Consider the following 14,115-nt stretch of genomic DNA (forward strand, 5'->3'; position numbering starts at 1 on the left):
GAAATCAGAGTGCCTTGGTCTCCCTTGCCTGCTCCAGGTGTGGAACTCTGCGTTCTGAACCACTCTGGTGGTGATGCAAGAAGAGATTCAGGGCCAGGGCCTCTGCAGACCTTGATCCAGACCTGGGTACCACCCGGGATTGGGGGAGGGTGGGCCGAGGGCGGCTGAGGCAAGGGGGCGGGGGCAGTGCCCACGGATGCCATACGCTTCAGCTTGGAGTGCCACCTCCTGAGCTAGATGCCTTCCTCCTTGTCCTTGTCCTTAGGGCAAAAGTGAACAGAGGGTTAGCACGGCCCTGGAGTAAGTCCACTACTCTGGAGGGGGTTTCCCTCAATGGGAGTGGGGGAAATAGGCCCTATGTGAAGGTGGCCTTCGAACAGCAGTTACCGAAGCTTCTGTGACGCTTCCGTGAGCTTCAGAATCACCTGAAGAGAGTTTGAAAGTGCAGGCTCCCCGGGGAGTTGGCGAGCTTCTGGGACACTCACTCCGACCGTGCCCAGAGGAGCCCTGGTGAGCTCTGTTTTATATACTGAGGGTCCCTTTGAGATCTCACTTGAAGAGTGGCTGATTTAAAAAGAAGTTTCACCCCCTCCTGTCCAGAAAATCTGAGTCTGTGGTTTTCCAGACACTCATTTATTCATTCAACACACATTTACAGAGGTTTTATCCTGTGCCAAGGGACTGGTGACAAACAAGGCAAGAAAGGCCCCTAATGTCAGAGAGTGTAAATTCTAGAAGACAGACACGCGTTCGTGCCTCAAACACATGTGTATCGAGCATCCACTACCTGCTAGGCCCTGGGGATACAGCGGTGAGCACAACAAAGTTCTTGCTCCAGTGCAGCTTAGGTGTAGACAATTACTGAGTAGATCAAGAAAAATACTTAAATGTTGGGGCGCTTGAGTGGCTCAGCTGGTTAAGCATCTGACTCTTGATTTCAGCTCAGATCATGGTCTCAGGGTCGTGAGATCGAGCCCCTCGTCGGGCTCCACACTCGGTGGGGAGTCTGCTTCTCTCCCTCCCTCTCTGCCCTTCCCCCATCACACATGTGCTCTCGCTTTCTCTCAAATTAATAAATCTTTAAAAAAGAGATATACATACGTGCGAAGATGACACCCTAGGGTAAAATGAGGAGTGTCTGGGAAAGAGGGCTGTTTTTAGATGGGGTGTTCAGGAGCTGATGTTTCAGCAAAGATCTAAAGAACAAGACAGAATCAGTCACGGAAGAACAGTCGAGGCAGGGGAGACAGGAAGTTGGCAAAGAGCTCAGTGTTCAGAGAACATCATGTAGCCAGGGGAGCTGAGGGGGCAAAGGGGCATTTAGTATGAGCTGAGGTGGGAGACGGGCACACGGGTTGAGATGAACCCCCAGACTCGCCAGGGTCTCCAGATGAATATCAAGAACAGAGGCCCCAGCTCTACCACCAACCCTGTTACGGACTGAATCGTGTCCCCCTCCTCCCACGTTTATATGCTGAAGACCTAACCCCCAGTGTGACAATAATTAGAGATAACAATAGGGGGATAATTAAGTTCAATGAGGTCAGAAGGGTGTCACACCCTTCTGGGCCCTAATCTCACAGGACTGGTGTCTTCCTAAGATGAGGAAGAAACAACCCAGAGCTCTTTCTCTCTCTCTCTGCATGTGCACAGAGGTAAGGCCATGTGAGGACTCCAGGAGAAGGTGGCCATCTACAAGCCAGGAAGAGGGAACCCACCAGAAACGGACCCTGCTGGCACCTTGATCTGGGACTTCCAGCCTTCGGAACTGTGAGAAAATCAATGTCTGTTATCGGAGTCCCTAGCCTGTGGTATTTTGTCGTGGTGGCCCAAGGAAATGAATACAAAACCTCACTGGACATGAACAAAAGACAGACTTGTGTGAGCAGTCAGCCACCAAAGGCTGTTTGTTACGAAGTGTAATCCACGCACTCTGACCGATACACAGTATGAACTGTATACACATACTTCAGATGTAAGAAAATGTGTAATCTTAAAATGCATAAAGAAATCAGATCTTCTGTTCTGATCTGGAAGAGGAGAGAAAAATAAAGCGGTAGAAACTAGCACGCCTATTGCCCTCAGTATGGGCAAACTATTCCAAGTGCTACAAACATGCCAACTCTTAATTCTCGCCACAGCTTTATGAGGTAGGCAGTATTAGCGTGCCCATTTTATGGATGAGAACGCCGAACCCTAGCGGGTTTACATAGCTCGCCTTCAGTTCCACAGGTTCCCAGAAATGTGAGGACACCATTTTGACATGAAGCTCAGCTGCCTACAATCTGCTTACCTTTGGCTTCCTTGGAACTTTCAGGAAAACCTGCAATTGCTCTCTTTTTCAGGGCTTCCAGGTTTCAAAGAGCTGGCCCTCAATCCATCTCCAGAATTATCTGAGGGTCTTTATTTGTGTACCTTTCCTTCTCCAGCTCAGACACAGAGGCTTCCGCCTTCCTTCTGTCCTGGCCCATCTTTTACGTAGCGTACAGCCGACCCACTGATGCTCTCCTCCCCGTGGGAGCCATTGCCACGGCAACCAGACTTACAGTCCCTCCTCTCCCTGATCCTGTGCCCACCCGAATACCCAGGGAATGAGCTGGACAAGAGCTCTGCATGCTTCTCCAGTTTATGCTGGACTCGTTTTTGACTTTCTTTCTCTTAAAGAACCCCAACTTCCGTTGACTACTAAGGAGCATTTTCAATGCATCTAAACAGGGGTGCCTGGGTGGCTCAGTCATTAAGCATCTGCCTTCGGCCCAGGGCCTGATCCCAGGGTCCTGGGATTGAGCCCCGCATCAGGCTCCCTGCTCCGCTGGGAGCCCGCTTCTTCCTCTCCCTCTGCCCCTTGCTTGTGTTCCCTCTCTCGCTGGCTGTTTCTCTCTCTGTCGAATAAATAAAATCTTTAAAAAAAATGCATCTCAACAGAATTAGGAGAACTTGAAGACAGAGTTACATTGGCGTTCCCTTGGGCTTCCCTTGTTTTCTTCAATGGAAAGTGGACAAATCATTTGACCTCCCTTCTCTGAACAGCGGCAGATGTTACGAACATAAACAAGAAGGACTCCAGTGAAGTCCAGGCTGTTTCTAATTCCAAGATAATATTTGCAATCTTCAAACCTGTACCAAGTCACTACTATTGCCTAGGGAAACTTTCTAGCAGTTGTCTTCAATAAGCTGTATTCACTGGCAAACAACCACAACGCCAACAGCGCAAGCCCACAGAGCCTGCCCTTTAAACCCAGCCTTTGCCTGCCAAGACTCCTTGAGTCAATTCCGATTTCCATGATGGTCTCTGCGCCTGGAGATTAGGCTTGGCATTTTTACAAAGTGACACCTTTAGAGAATGTCATCTCACATTTCTCTGTCGCTAGAAGGAACAGGCTTGTTTGCAAAACATCACACACAAGTCCACCAGGAGTGGGAGACTCTGGAACCACGCTGGATGGAACTAGCACGATGAGATACCCTGTCTCGCCAGGGTCTCCAGATGAATATCAAGAACAGAGGCCCCACCTCTACCACCAACCATGTTACAGACTGAATCGTGTCCCCCTCCTCCCAGAGCGGGGGATAAGAAGAGTCAGACAGAGTGTCAGCCGGGCAGACAAGGCTCAGCAGAGGGGACAGGGATCGCCGGAGGGCTCTGGAGACGCGTCCCAGGCTGGCTGCAGAACTCCGGAGTCAGGGTGATCTGGCTTTGGGTATCTCGTCTCTGCTGCACGATCTTACTCTAGACCTGAGTTTGTCACGCTTGGCACTACTGATGTTTTGTGTCAGTTGAGTGTTGTGGGAGGGCAGTCCTGTGTGGGGCAGGGTGTTTACCAGCATTCCTGCTCCCAGTAGTACGATCACGAATGTCTCCCAACAGTGCCACGTGGCCCCTGCAAGAGGAGAATAAAGTCCTTCTGGTTGAGAACTGCAGGGGGAAGTGCCCGGCAAAGTGAGTTACCCTCCAGGGCGGGGCTACTGTCTGTGACTGAGCTTAGCTATTAAGTGGCTTTCTTTGATTCGTGCATTAAACACAACAGGTGAGGTGTTATGCTAGAGGCTGTGAAGGACACAAAAAAGGAAACAGAGGCAGGAAGGAGGACGGGAAGGAAGGAAGAAGAGAAAGACACAGTTCTGGCCTCAGGACCTTCCGTCTAACAGGAGGGGTACCAGCGCAGGGCCAGTGGAAAGGTGGGGGGTCAAGGGCACATGAGGGGAGGGGGGGTCCCCAGGAGTCCCTCCTTGATTTGGAATGTTCCCCTTCCTTTCCTGACCCCCATCTCTTCAGCTGTCGGAGCTAAGAACAGTAAACAAAAGCCAATACTGATACAGCATTTTGAGTCCGCTGGGCGCTGCTCTTCGGGCTTTATGCACGTGAAGTTACTTGATCCTCACGCCAACCCCATGAGGAGCCTGCTATAACTCTCCCCATTTTACGGATGATCCAACTGCGGCACAGAGATATCAAGTGACTTGCCCAAGGCCACACAGCCGGGGAACGACAGAACTGAGAGTGATCCCAGCCAGCCTGGCTCAAGTCCACACTCCGACCACCACCCTGGCCCACCTGCTCTCCCAGGGCTGCCCAGCCTCACCCAGGACCTCACAAGGAGTTCCTTTCAGGCAGACTGTCTTTTAAAGAGATGCTCTAGAACTCTCCAGCAACCTCCTGTGCCCAGCCCTGACCCAGACGGACCAGAAAGGTCTTCCTTGTCAGGAGCAGGACTCCGAATGTAGACATGGAGGGACACCCACGTGTGAGTCTTGGTAACCACCCCCCCCCACCCCGGTGATGGTGTTGTGAGCATGACCTAAGGGGACATCTGTAAACTCTCACCATGGCCCCTGGCCACCTTCGTGCTTGAAAACACAGCGTTCGTTTTATTCAGGTTTTCAAGGTTTCAAAATGTGCCCACACCTGACTCCAGATATCTGAGGAGCCTGCCTGCATCAGTCAGGGTTCTCCAGAGACACAACCAATAGAGTGTGTGTGTGTGTGTGTGTGTGTGTGTGTGTATGTGTGTAAAGAGCTGTATCATAAGGAATCGGCTCACATGATGACGGAGGGTGACAAGTCCCCAGGTCTGCAGCCAGTAAGCTGGTGACCCCGAGAGCTGATGGGGTACTTCCAGGCTGAATATTGGCAGCCTCAACACCCAGGAAGAGCCAATGTTTCCGTTCAAGTCCAAAGGCAAGAACTGATGTTCCAGCTCGAGGCCGTCAGGCAGGAGGAGCTCCCCCTTACTCACAGGAGGGTCAGTTTTGATTTGTTCTAATCAACTGATTAGATGAGGCCCACCAACATTGGGGAGGGCACTCGGCTTCACCCAGTCTACGGATTCAAATGCTTATCTCATCCAAAGACACCCTCATAGGCGCACTTGGATAACGTCTGCCTCAACACCCAGGCTGTCGAAAATCTGCCGTCCCAGGGCTCTCCATGCCTTTCCGCAGCAGCAAGAGGGACTTTTTTTTTTGTTTTTTTAAATAAAGATTTTATTTATTTGACAGAGAGACAGCCAGCGAGAGAGGGAACACAAGCAGGGGGAGTGGGAGAGGAAGAAGCAGGCTCATAGCGGAGGAGCCTGATGTGGGGCTCGATCCCATAACGCCGGGATCATGCCCTGAGCCGAAGGCAGACCTTAACGACTGCGCCACCCAGGCGCCCCGAGAGACGTTTTTTAATGGTATGGGTCTGAGGTGAAATTCAAAAGAAATTGTCTTTTTTCCTCTACTTGCTCAGAATACCCGAGGGGAGGCAGAAAGAGCTCGGAGCAAGAGCAGGACTTAGCAGTGAGGAAAATGGACTATTTACGTGTCGAGAATCGAGAATCATTCTCTGACTTCGGAGGGAGTGGTGGCTTCTTCTCCTCCTGCTTCTCCTCCCTCTGCCCTCCAATCGCCTCCTCCTCTCCCTCTCTCCTTCTCTTTCTTCCTCCGTGTCTTTTTTTTTTTTAATTGATTTATTTATTTTAGAGAAAGAAAGAAAAAGAAAGAAAGAAAGCATGCAGGGGAGGGGGCTGCAGGAGAGCGAGAGAGAGAATACTCAAGCAGACTCCCCAGTGAGCGAGGAGCCTGATGCAGGGCTCGATCTCTTGACCCCGAGATCATGACCGGAGCTAAAATTGGGAGTCAGACGCTCAACCGACTGAGCCACCCAGGCGGCCCTCCTCCGTGTACTTTTTATTGTGGCAAAACATACAGGACATAAAACTTACTGTTTGAACTGTTTCTAAGTGTGCAATTTGGTGGCATGAAGTATAGTTAACAATGTTGTACAATCATCACCACTACCATTTCCAGAACGTTCTCATCCCTTAAACTCTGTACCCTTTCCTCCGTTCCCAGCCCCTGCTAACTGCTGTCCTACTTTCTGTCTCTATGAACTTGCCTACTCGGAGGGGCTTAACCATACAATCTGTGTCGTTTTATGGCTGGCTTATTTCACCAAGCAGAATGTGTTTAAGGTCCCTCCATGGCTGTAGCACGTATCAAAATTTCCCTCTTTTTTAAGCTGAATGATATTCCATTGCGTGGATACGCCACATTTTATTTCTCCTTTTGTCTGTTGATGGAACACTGGGTTGTTTTCACCTTGTGGCTATTGTAAATACTTCTGCTGTAAACATTGGCATGGAAGTATCTGTTGAAATCTGGCAGTTCTTGGGGAAATGTACCCAGAAGTGGAAATGCTCGGTCATATGGTGATTCTATGTTTAACTTTTTGAGGGACCTCCATACTGTGTTCCACAGTGGCGGCACCCCATTTTATGTTCCTGCCAGCAAAGCACAAGGGTTCCAACCTCTCCACATCTTTGCCCACACTTATTATGTCACATTAAGAAAATAAAAAGAAGGCCCATCCTAAGGGGTGTAAAGTAGTATCTCATTTGTTGTGGGTTTTGTGATTTTGACTTGCATTTCTCACATGACTAGGGCTTGGGCATCTTTTCATGTGCTCGTTGGCCCGCTCCTTCTTTTTAAATAAAGGCTCTCATCTCCTAAAACACCGGCATGTGACATGTCATCAGGGGTTAGCAGCCACATTGCAAAGGGTTAGTCCCTAGCGATTCAACACCGGGTGGAGAGCAGGCCTGGAAAAGCCCAGAGGAGATAGACTGGGCGGACTTCCGAAAAGAAAGAATATGCCTATCTATCTCCCAATTCAGTGTAATTCACCTACAACGTCCTGAGCCCTCACCCATCCCCTAAAGCAGGAAGGGTGGGCGTGCCGTGTGGGGACCAGGTCCCGAGCACCTGCTGTGCTCTGATGCAGAGAGCCCCTCAGCACACATCACTTACCACTTGCTGCATCTGGGAGGCGAGCGGCACTAGGCTCAACTCAAGGCTGAGGAAACGGGCCTCAGAAATCTTTGACAATTCGCATATTATTAAACGGTAAAGCCGGAATTCAAGCCACACTCAACTTGGTCTGTTTTACCCCGAAGCCCATGTTTCTTCCGTCTGCCCATGTTGTCTGTCGCACCAAAGAAAGTGACATCCCTGGCCCCAGGACATTTCTAACCCAGCAGAGGAACCCAAACTAAAGTCTATGAAGCCACCGGAAAGGAAGGTAATATCCAGCTGGGGATCTGTAGGGCTTCACAAATTGAGAGAATGACGAGACAGGGTGTCTAGAAGCTCTAGTACGTTCTCATCAGTATTTATGGAGTGAATGAGTAGCTTTGAGTTTGAAGGATTATTCGGGTGGAGTGAGAAAGGCCTTGCAGGCAAGAGGCACAGGTGGAATCCGAAAGCGTGGGTGGGCGTTAGACGTTCCTCCAGGACTAGGATAGCGCCCCCCAGCTACAGCATCTTCCCAAAGGACCGTCCCTGGTGGATTTCCGGTGGGCTGTGTGTCGAGTCACCAGAGAGTCACGGCCAGGAACTATGGATTTGGATTAAGACATTAAAAAAAATGGGGGGTTTTTTTGGTCAATGTGATGGTGGTAGTCTTTAAAGAATCTAAAAAATCCCATTTAAATCAGGAGAGGAAGCAGCATTGTCACATGGACACAAGTGTCAGACTGCTGTAATGAGACAGGACACATGTCGTGAGCCTCTTCAGTCCCCGTCCCCCGCCTGGCTCCTGTGCAAGCACCTGAGGGGGCGGCTTCTGCCCGTCCCGTGTCCCGGGCAGCCGGGAGTGAAGGGCATGGCCAGAGGCGGAGGCCAAGGCCCTCTGCTCATGACGAAGATCTCTTGAGAGCCTACAGTCCACAGCTGTGGTCCTCAGGCTTTTGGATGTTATATGCCGGTAAAAAAAAGAGAGAGAGAAAGAAGGAAAGAAAGAAAGAAAGAAAGAAAGAAAGAAAGAAAGAAAGAAAGAAAGAAAGAAAGAAAGAAAGAAAGAAAAAGAAAAGAAAGAAAGAGAAGGAAGGAAGGAAGGAAGGAAGGAAGGAAGGAAGGAAGGGGGAAAGGAAGGAGGAAGGAAGGAGGAAGGAAGGAGGAAGGAAGAAAGAAAAGAAACAGAGAGACGGACAGAGGACCACAGCTTATAATTTTGCCCGTAAGGACATTCAAAGCATCATCACCCCCATCACTATCATCACCATCATATTGTAAGAGGAGCTTTTGTACGCCATTAAAGTTAAGAAGGGCAGAATAAGATGGAAAGGGGTAAATACGTTGAGCCTTAAGAACCACTCAGCACGCCGCCCTCACAGCCCTCCCTTTGCGAAGGGCCTGTGGGTGCCTGGACAGATGACCCCAGATCCGGGGCCGCTTGGGGGGCACCGTCTACATTCCGTACTTCCCGTTTCACCTGGAACGAGCGCCCGGGGGTCGAGGGTCGCTTCCTTACTCCTCAAGAGCTGAGGTCTGGGAAGGACAGCTCCAGGGCCACACCCCCCTTCTCCGCTCCTCCCATGTTTTCGGAAGTCAAGTCATACGCACCACGGCCAGGCCCATTGGTTTCCGCGCTGTCTCAGGCTGCTTTTGTGCTGCAATGGCAGATTTGAGTAGTTTACAAGGCCTGAAAGATTTGCCATCTGGCCCTTTCGAGGAGGTTTGCCAACTCTTGTTCAAAACTCAAGAGGGGAGCCTGGGTGGCACAGCGGTTAAGCGCCTGCCTTCGGCTCAGGGCGTGATCCCGGCGTTATGGGATCGAGCCCCACATCAGGTTTCTCTGCTGGGAGCCTGCTCTTCCTCTCCCACTCCCCCTGCTTGTGTTCCCTCTCTCGCTGGCTGTCTCTCTCTGTCAAATAAATAAATAAAATCTAAAAAAAAAAAAAAACTCAAGAAACACCTCCTACGGGGAGCCTGCCCTGAATGCTGCCTATGTTCCGCCTTCCCCTGAGTCAGGCTTCTCCTTCCTGAACCCCTATACATCATAATCCACAACCCCCATACTCCACAGGGTGGGGGGCTGTGCCTACCATGTCTGCACCCATAGCTCCCACCTTGGAGCCTGGCACACACTACGGGAATATCACAAAAACCGAGACAATCCAGAACAAGTCAGAAAAGTCTAGGTGGGAAGGGTCCCAGCCTGTGATGCCCAGCCAGGGTCCTGACGGTGGGCTGCGGGTCTGTCAGAAACTTGACCGTGACGAGGCCTCAGGGGCTGTGAGTCAAACATGCAGTTTGTGTGGTGGACAACATCTTTCAAAGCTATATTCTGGAAACATTAACCTAAAAGGTTCTTAGTGGCAAAAATGTCAGAGGCTACCAATTTTTACGACTTTTCGCCCTTCTTCAATGAAGTGCATCCAAGATGCGAGCTCCTCCTACTTATTACAGATGCGGGGTTCGGCAGAGGACACGATTCCCGCCGAGAATGTAGAACTGAATGAACGAGAGACATGGAATCCCGAGGAAGGAGAGCAGAAAATCAGCTTCATTACCGCGGGAGACTCGGCGCGGCCCTCCTGCTTCTGCTCTGCACGCCGCCCCAGTCCTCCCTTCGGCAGCCACAGTGGGTCTTTTACAGAAAAACTTGCATCCCATCATTCTTCGGCTCAACACTCCTCCCTCCCAAGCCTCTTTATCTTTCTCAAAGTGAAACCCACGATCCTTCCTGCCATCCCCCCGAACCTCTCACTCCACCTTGCTTGCCATTCCTCCAACACCCCAAGCACAGGCCTACCTCAGGGCCTTTGCACCTGCTCCCTCTACCTGGCTCACTCCTTCACGTTCTTAGGGCCCCTGCTCAGATGTCACCTGTCGGAGATGCTCTCCTCACCCCCACCATCATTCTCCATCCCCCCGCCTGGCTTTATTTTTCTCGAGAGCACTCAGCACTACCTGACATATTACCTATATATGTATTTATTTTCTGCTTCCCTGCCCCTCCCCCACTCCAGTGTCGACTCTGTGAGGTCAGGCTTCTGGTTTTGTTCCCGGCTGTATTCCCAGTGCCTAGAACTTTCAAAATATATTTTTGAATGAAAGATAGGATGGGAGAATGACTTAGCATTGCAGCCACAAAGAGCTTCCTAAACCATCTCCCCTGACAGATAGGCCATCCCTCCTAATGCCCGATGGTGCTGGACAAAAGTCCTTTTCCCCAAATTCATCAGCAGATAACTCTCCACTCCCTGCTGGGAGAGAGAAGCTCTATGTGTTTCTCCCGTGCTTTTCCCTCTTGAGGGGTGGAAATTCTCAGATGGCATGGGAACAAAGAGCCCCCCACAAATAGTGGGGGCACATCAGCTAACCCCCCCTGGAGTCTTACCACACGCAGGTGACCTTCTAAGCACTCTACAACTGTCTACGCTGCTTTAATCCACAAAGCAAACTCTGGGGCAAGTACTATGGGGACTCCGGTTCGCAGGTAAGGAAACCAAACTGCTGTGTTATTTGCCTAAGGTTATCCAGCAAAGAAATGGTAGAGCCAGGATTCGGCGTCAGGCAGTCTGACTCCAGACCCTTGCGGTTAGCCATTACCCTCCCTTATTGCCTTAAAAATGCTTGCACAAATTACCGCAGGGGATACAAAGCCCCAGCGGGTCGTATCATTACGCCAAGGCCGCACAGTAAACGTGCAAACCCAATTTGGAACCCGTGCTACCTCCAGTGACGGTCCCCGCCCACGGGACTTGGGGGAAAGAACACCCAAGTTCACGCTCAAGGGTCTGGGTGTTGTATTCCTTTCCTGGGGCTGCCCTAACTCATTACCGCACACTGGGTGGCTTCAAGCAAGTTTATTCCCTCACAGTTCTGGAGGCCAGAACCTGGAACTGAAGTACGGGGAGGGCCGGGCTCCCTCCGAAGGCTCGAGGGGGGAATACGTCCTGGCCTCCTCCGGCTCTCGTGGCTCCAAAGGTTCTCTGGTTTATGGCAGTGTCACCCCACCCTCTGCCTCTGACAAATCTCCCTCTTATAAAAACACATCTGCCATTGGATTTAGGCCCATCCGAAATCCAGGATGAGCTCATCTTGAGATCCTTAGTTACATCGGCAAAGACTCTTTTTGCAAATAAGGTCCTGCTCACAGGTTGCAGGCTCTGGGACTTGGCCATATCTCTTGGGGGGACACAAGTCAACCCACTCCGAGTGTCTTACGGGTGACAGTCAGCTGCTGCCCCTTGGCCTCTCGTCCTCCCTGACTCCTAACTTGGAGGCTGCCCCCAGATTGCATTTTGGGCCATCGGCTTCCATTTCTTGGGTACCTCTTGAAAATGCATGGCCCTCCCCTGGCCAGGGGGTCAGCATGTGACCGACACTGGGTCACAGTCTCTCTGTCCTGGTAAACGGAACCTTGAGTGGCTTGACCACGACGGTGGCCACAGCCCATTCAGTCCTCCTTCCTCCTGCAGGATGGCTCGACCCCCCACCCGCTGCTGCTCTGTCCCCTTGACTGATGACTTCTCCCCAGCAGCTGACACCTGAGCTGCAGAGGGTGAAGAGCTGCCACTCTCCTGAAATAGATGGTGACACAGCGGATGGTAGATTGAGATTAATCTCTTGCCCCTTGCCAACAAACAGGCCTGCAGCCAGAGGATCTCCGGGGCCCTCCCCTCTGAGCCAGTCTCTGCCACCCGCCCCCCATCCCCGGCCCCGGCACCAGGACCTGCCTAATCCATATCAACGACAGGCTCTTCTAAGCACTTTTGTCATTAAAAATATATTTCTGTTTTCCCAACTCCACTTAGGCAAAGCCCAAGTATACACTGAAAGAACAGAAATAATAAGAAGGAGGATAAAAGGACCTATAAATACATACTTAACACACTGGCTTACACCTTTCTAGATTTCTTCTGCATGTCTGTGTACAGAAATGGACCAAGTAGAAATTCAGTCTGCCACTCTGTTGGGTAAGCATACCGGGAACATCCTTCCATCCGACCAGCGTCATCGCCAAATGTCCCTTGTTTACCGATTGATTTATTTTTAAGCAGGCTACACACCCAGCGCAGAGCCCGAGGCGGAACTCGAACTCACGACCCTGAGATCGAGACCTGAGCTGAGATCAAGAGTCAGACGCTTAGCCGACTGAGCCACCCAGGTGCCCCCCACCAAACATCATTTGTAATGGTTGCAGGCCCTGTATTGTGTAGATGAGCCATGAGTTACTTCTGCAATCCCAGGGTGCTTCCAGTCTTTTCCTTATTAGAAGCAAGGCCACTATGGGCATCTATATACACATTCTTAATGATCCCCCCACGATGCATTCCCACAAGTTGAAGACTGTGCCTGCACTTGTGCCAGCAATGGATTTTGTCACTCTTTCATCTTTGCCGAGCTCATTAGCCATAAAAGAGTGTAATTGCTGATTTAATTTGCATTTCTCTGGTTATGAATAGAGCTAAATGGTGTATCATGGGCTCATGGACCATTCGGAGTGGTTCTTCCGTGAACTGCCTGCCCAGGACCTGTACTAAATGCTTCAGACGTCTTATCAAGGGGTGAGAAGGCCCCGGTGTCAAGGAGGGTTGGGGAGAGAGTGTGGCCAATCCTCTCCACCCAAACCACGGCTAGAGCTACAGCTCCCAGGGAAGAGGCCTCCCCTACCTCCCATGCCCCGGAGGAAGGGCCAGCACGAAGGTCTTCCGGGGGCCCCCGGGCATCCGTCCCACTGCTCTTGACCAGAGCTCACCCTCCTAGCACTCTCCTCTCCCGCTCTCTGGAGCCGGAGGGCTCAGTGTGGCTGCTGAAACCCTGCCAGGGGCCGCCTGCCAGCCTCCCAGAACTCCAGACCTGGAGGACAGAAGCAGCGTGGTGTTCTTCCAGATGTGCGGCCAGACTTCCAGCTGCGGCTTCCTGACTTCGCAGCAGCGTAGAAGGTTAGATCCAAAGGCATGTGTGTGTGCCGCCCTGCCCCACGTCTCCCCCTTATTGGACCTGAAGGTGCGGGTCCCATGGCCCCTTGCTGCAGCCTCTCGGTGTCGCAGAGGAAGACTTCTCGGGGACGCATCCCTGCATGGAGTGCAGGGGGCGGCGAGGTGCTGGGAACGCCAGCTCTAATTTCCGATAGTGCTGGCCTTTGTTCTCCACCATATCTTTCATTAAATATGGGCTGCGGCATCAGGGGAAATTCCCAATTGTCCTCCCTGTCTCAGCCGCAGACACTTTGTCTGATTAAATAATCAGCTGATTTCCACCAGAGGACGAGGCACCTGCAGCATCAGCTCAAGGGCTCCGGCCTTGTGCTGGCTCCACAGAGCACATTCTGTAGAATGGGCAGCACAGTGCAGTCGGTCTCACTGTGTCCGCTATCCTACACTCTGGCCTGACTTGCAGCCCTGGACCTCAGGACACCCACATCAGTCACTGCACAAGGATAGAACATCGACAGACTCACAGTGCAGCTTTCCCAGCCTGCCTTCCTCCTGGCAAGAAATGAGCAGAGATGATCGCTGAGCGTTGAAAATCTGGGAAGGTGTGCACACATTTCTGTTACCATCACCAGCATCACCCTCACTGCCATCATCTTGACCATCACCACCACCTGTCCCGGGTACACCATCACCACCATGATGTCCACCACCTGTCCTAGTTCCATCATCTCCACCATGATGTCCACCACCTGTCCCATGTGCACCATCACCACCACAATGTCCACTACCCATCCCGTGTGCAGCATCTCCACCATGATGTCCCTCACCTGCCCTGTGTACACATCTCCACCATGATGTCCCTCACCTGTCCCATGTACACATCTCCACCATGATGTCCCTCACCTGT

General features: G+C 51.5%; 1 protein-coding gene across 1 annotated transcript in view; it reads right to left on the reverse strand.

Annotated features, from left to right (window-relative positions):
* The window catches only part of LRRC38 (leucine rich repeat containing 38), a 31,712-nt gene that overhangs the window by 2,335 nt on the left and 15,262 nt on the right, over positions 1-14,115 (reverse strand). The window lies entirely within an intron of this gene.

This window comes from Ursus arctos, unplaced genomic scaffold (genome assembly GCF_023065955.2).
Source record: "Ursus arctos isolate Adak ecotype North America unplaced genomic scaffold, UrsArc2.0 scaffold_32, whole genome shotgun sequence".
NCBI classification, from domain to species: domain Eukaryota; kingdom Metazoa; phylum Chordata; class Mammalia; order Carnivora; family Ursidae; genus Ursus; species Ursus arctos.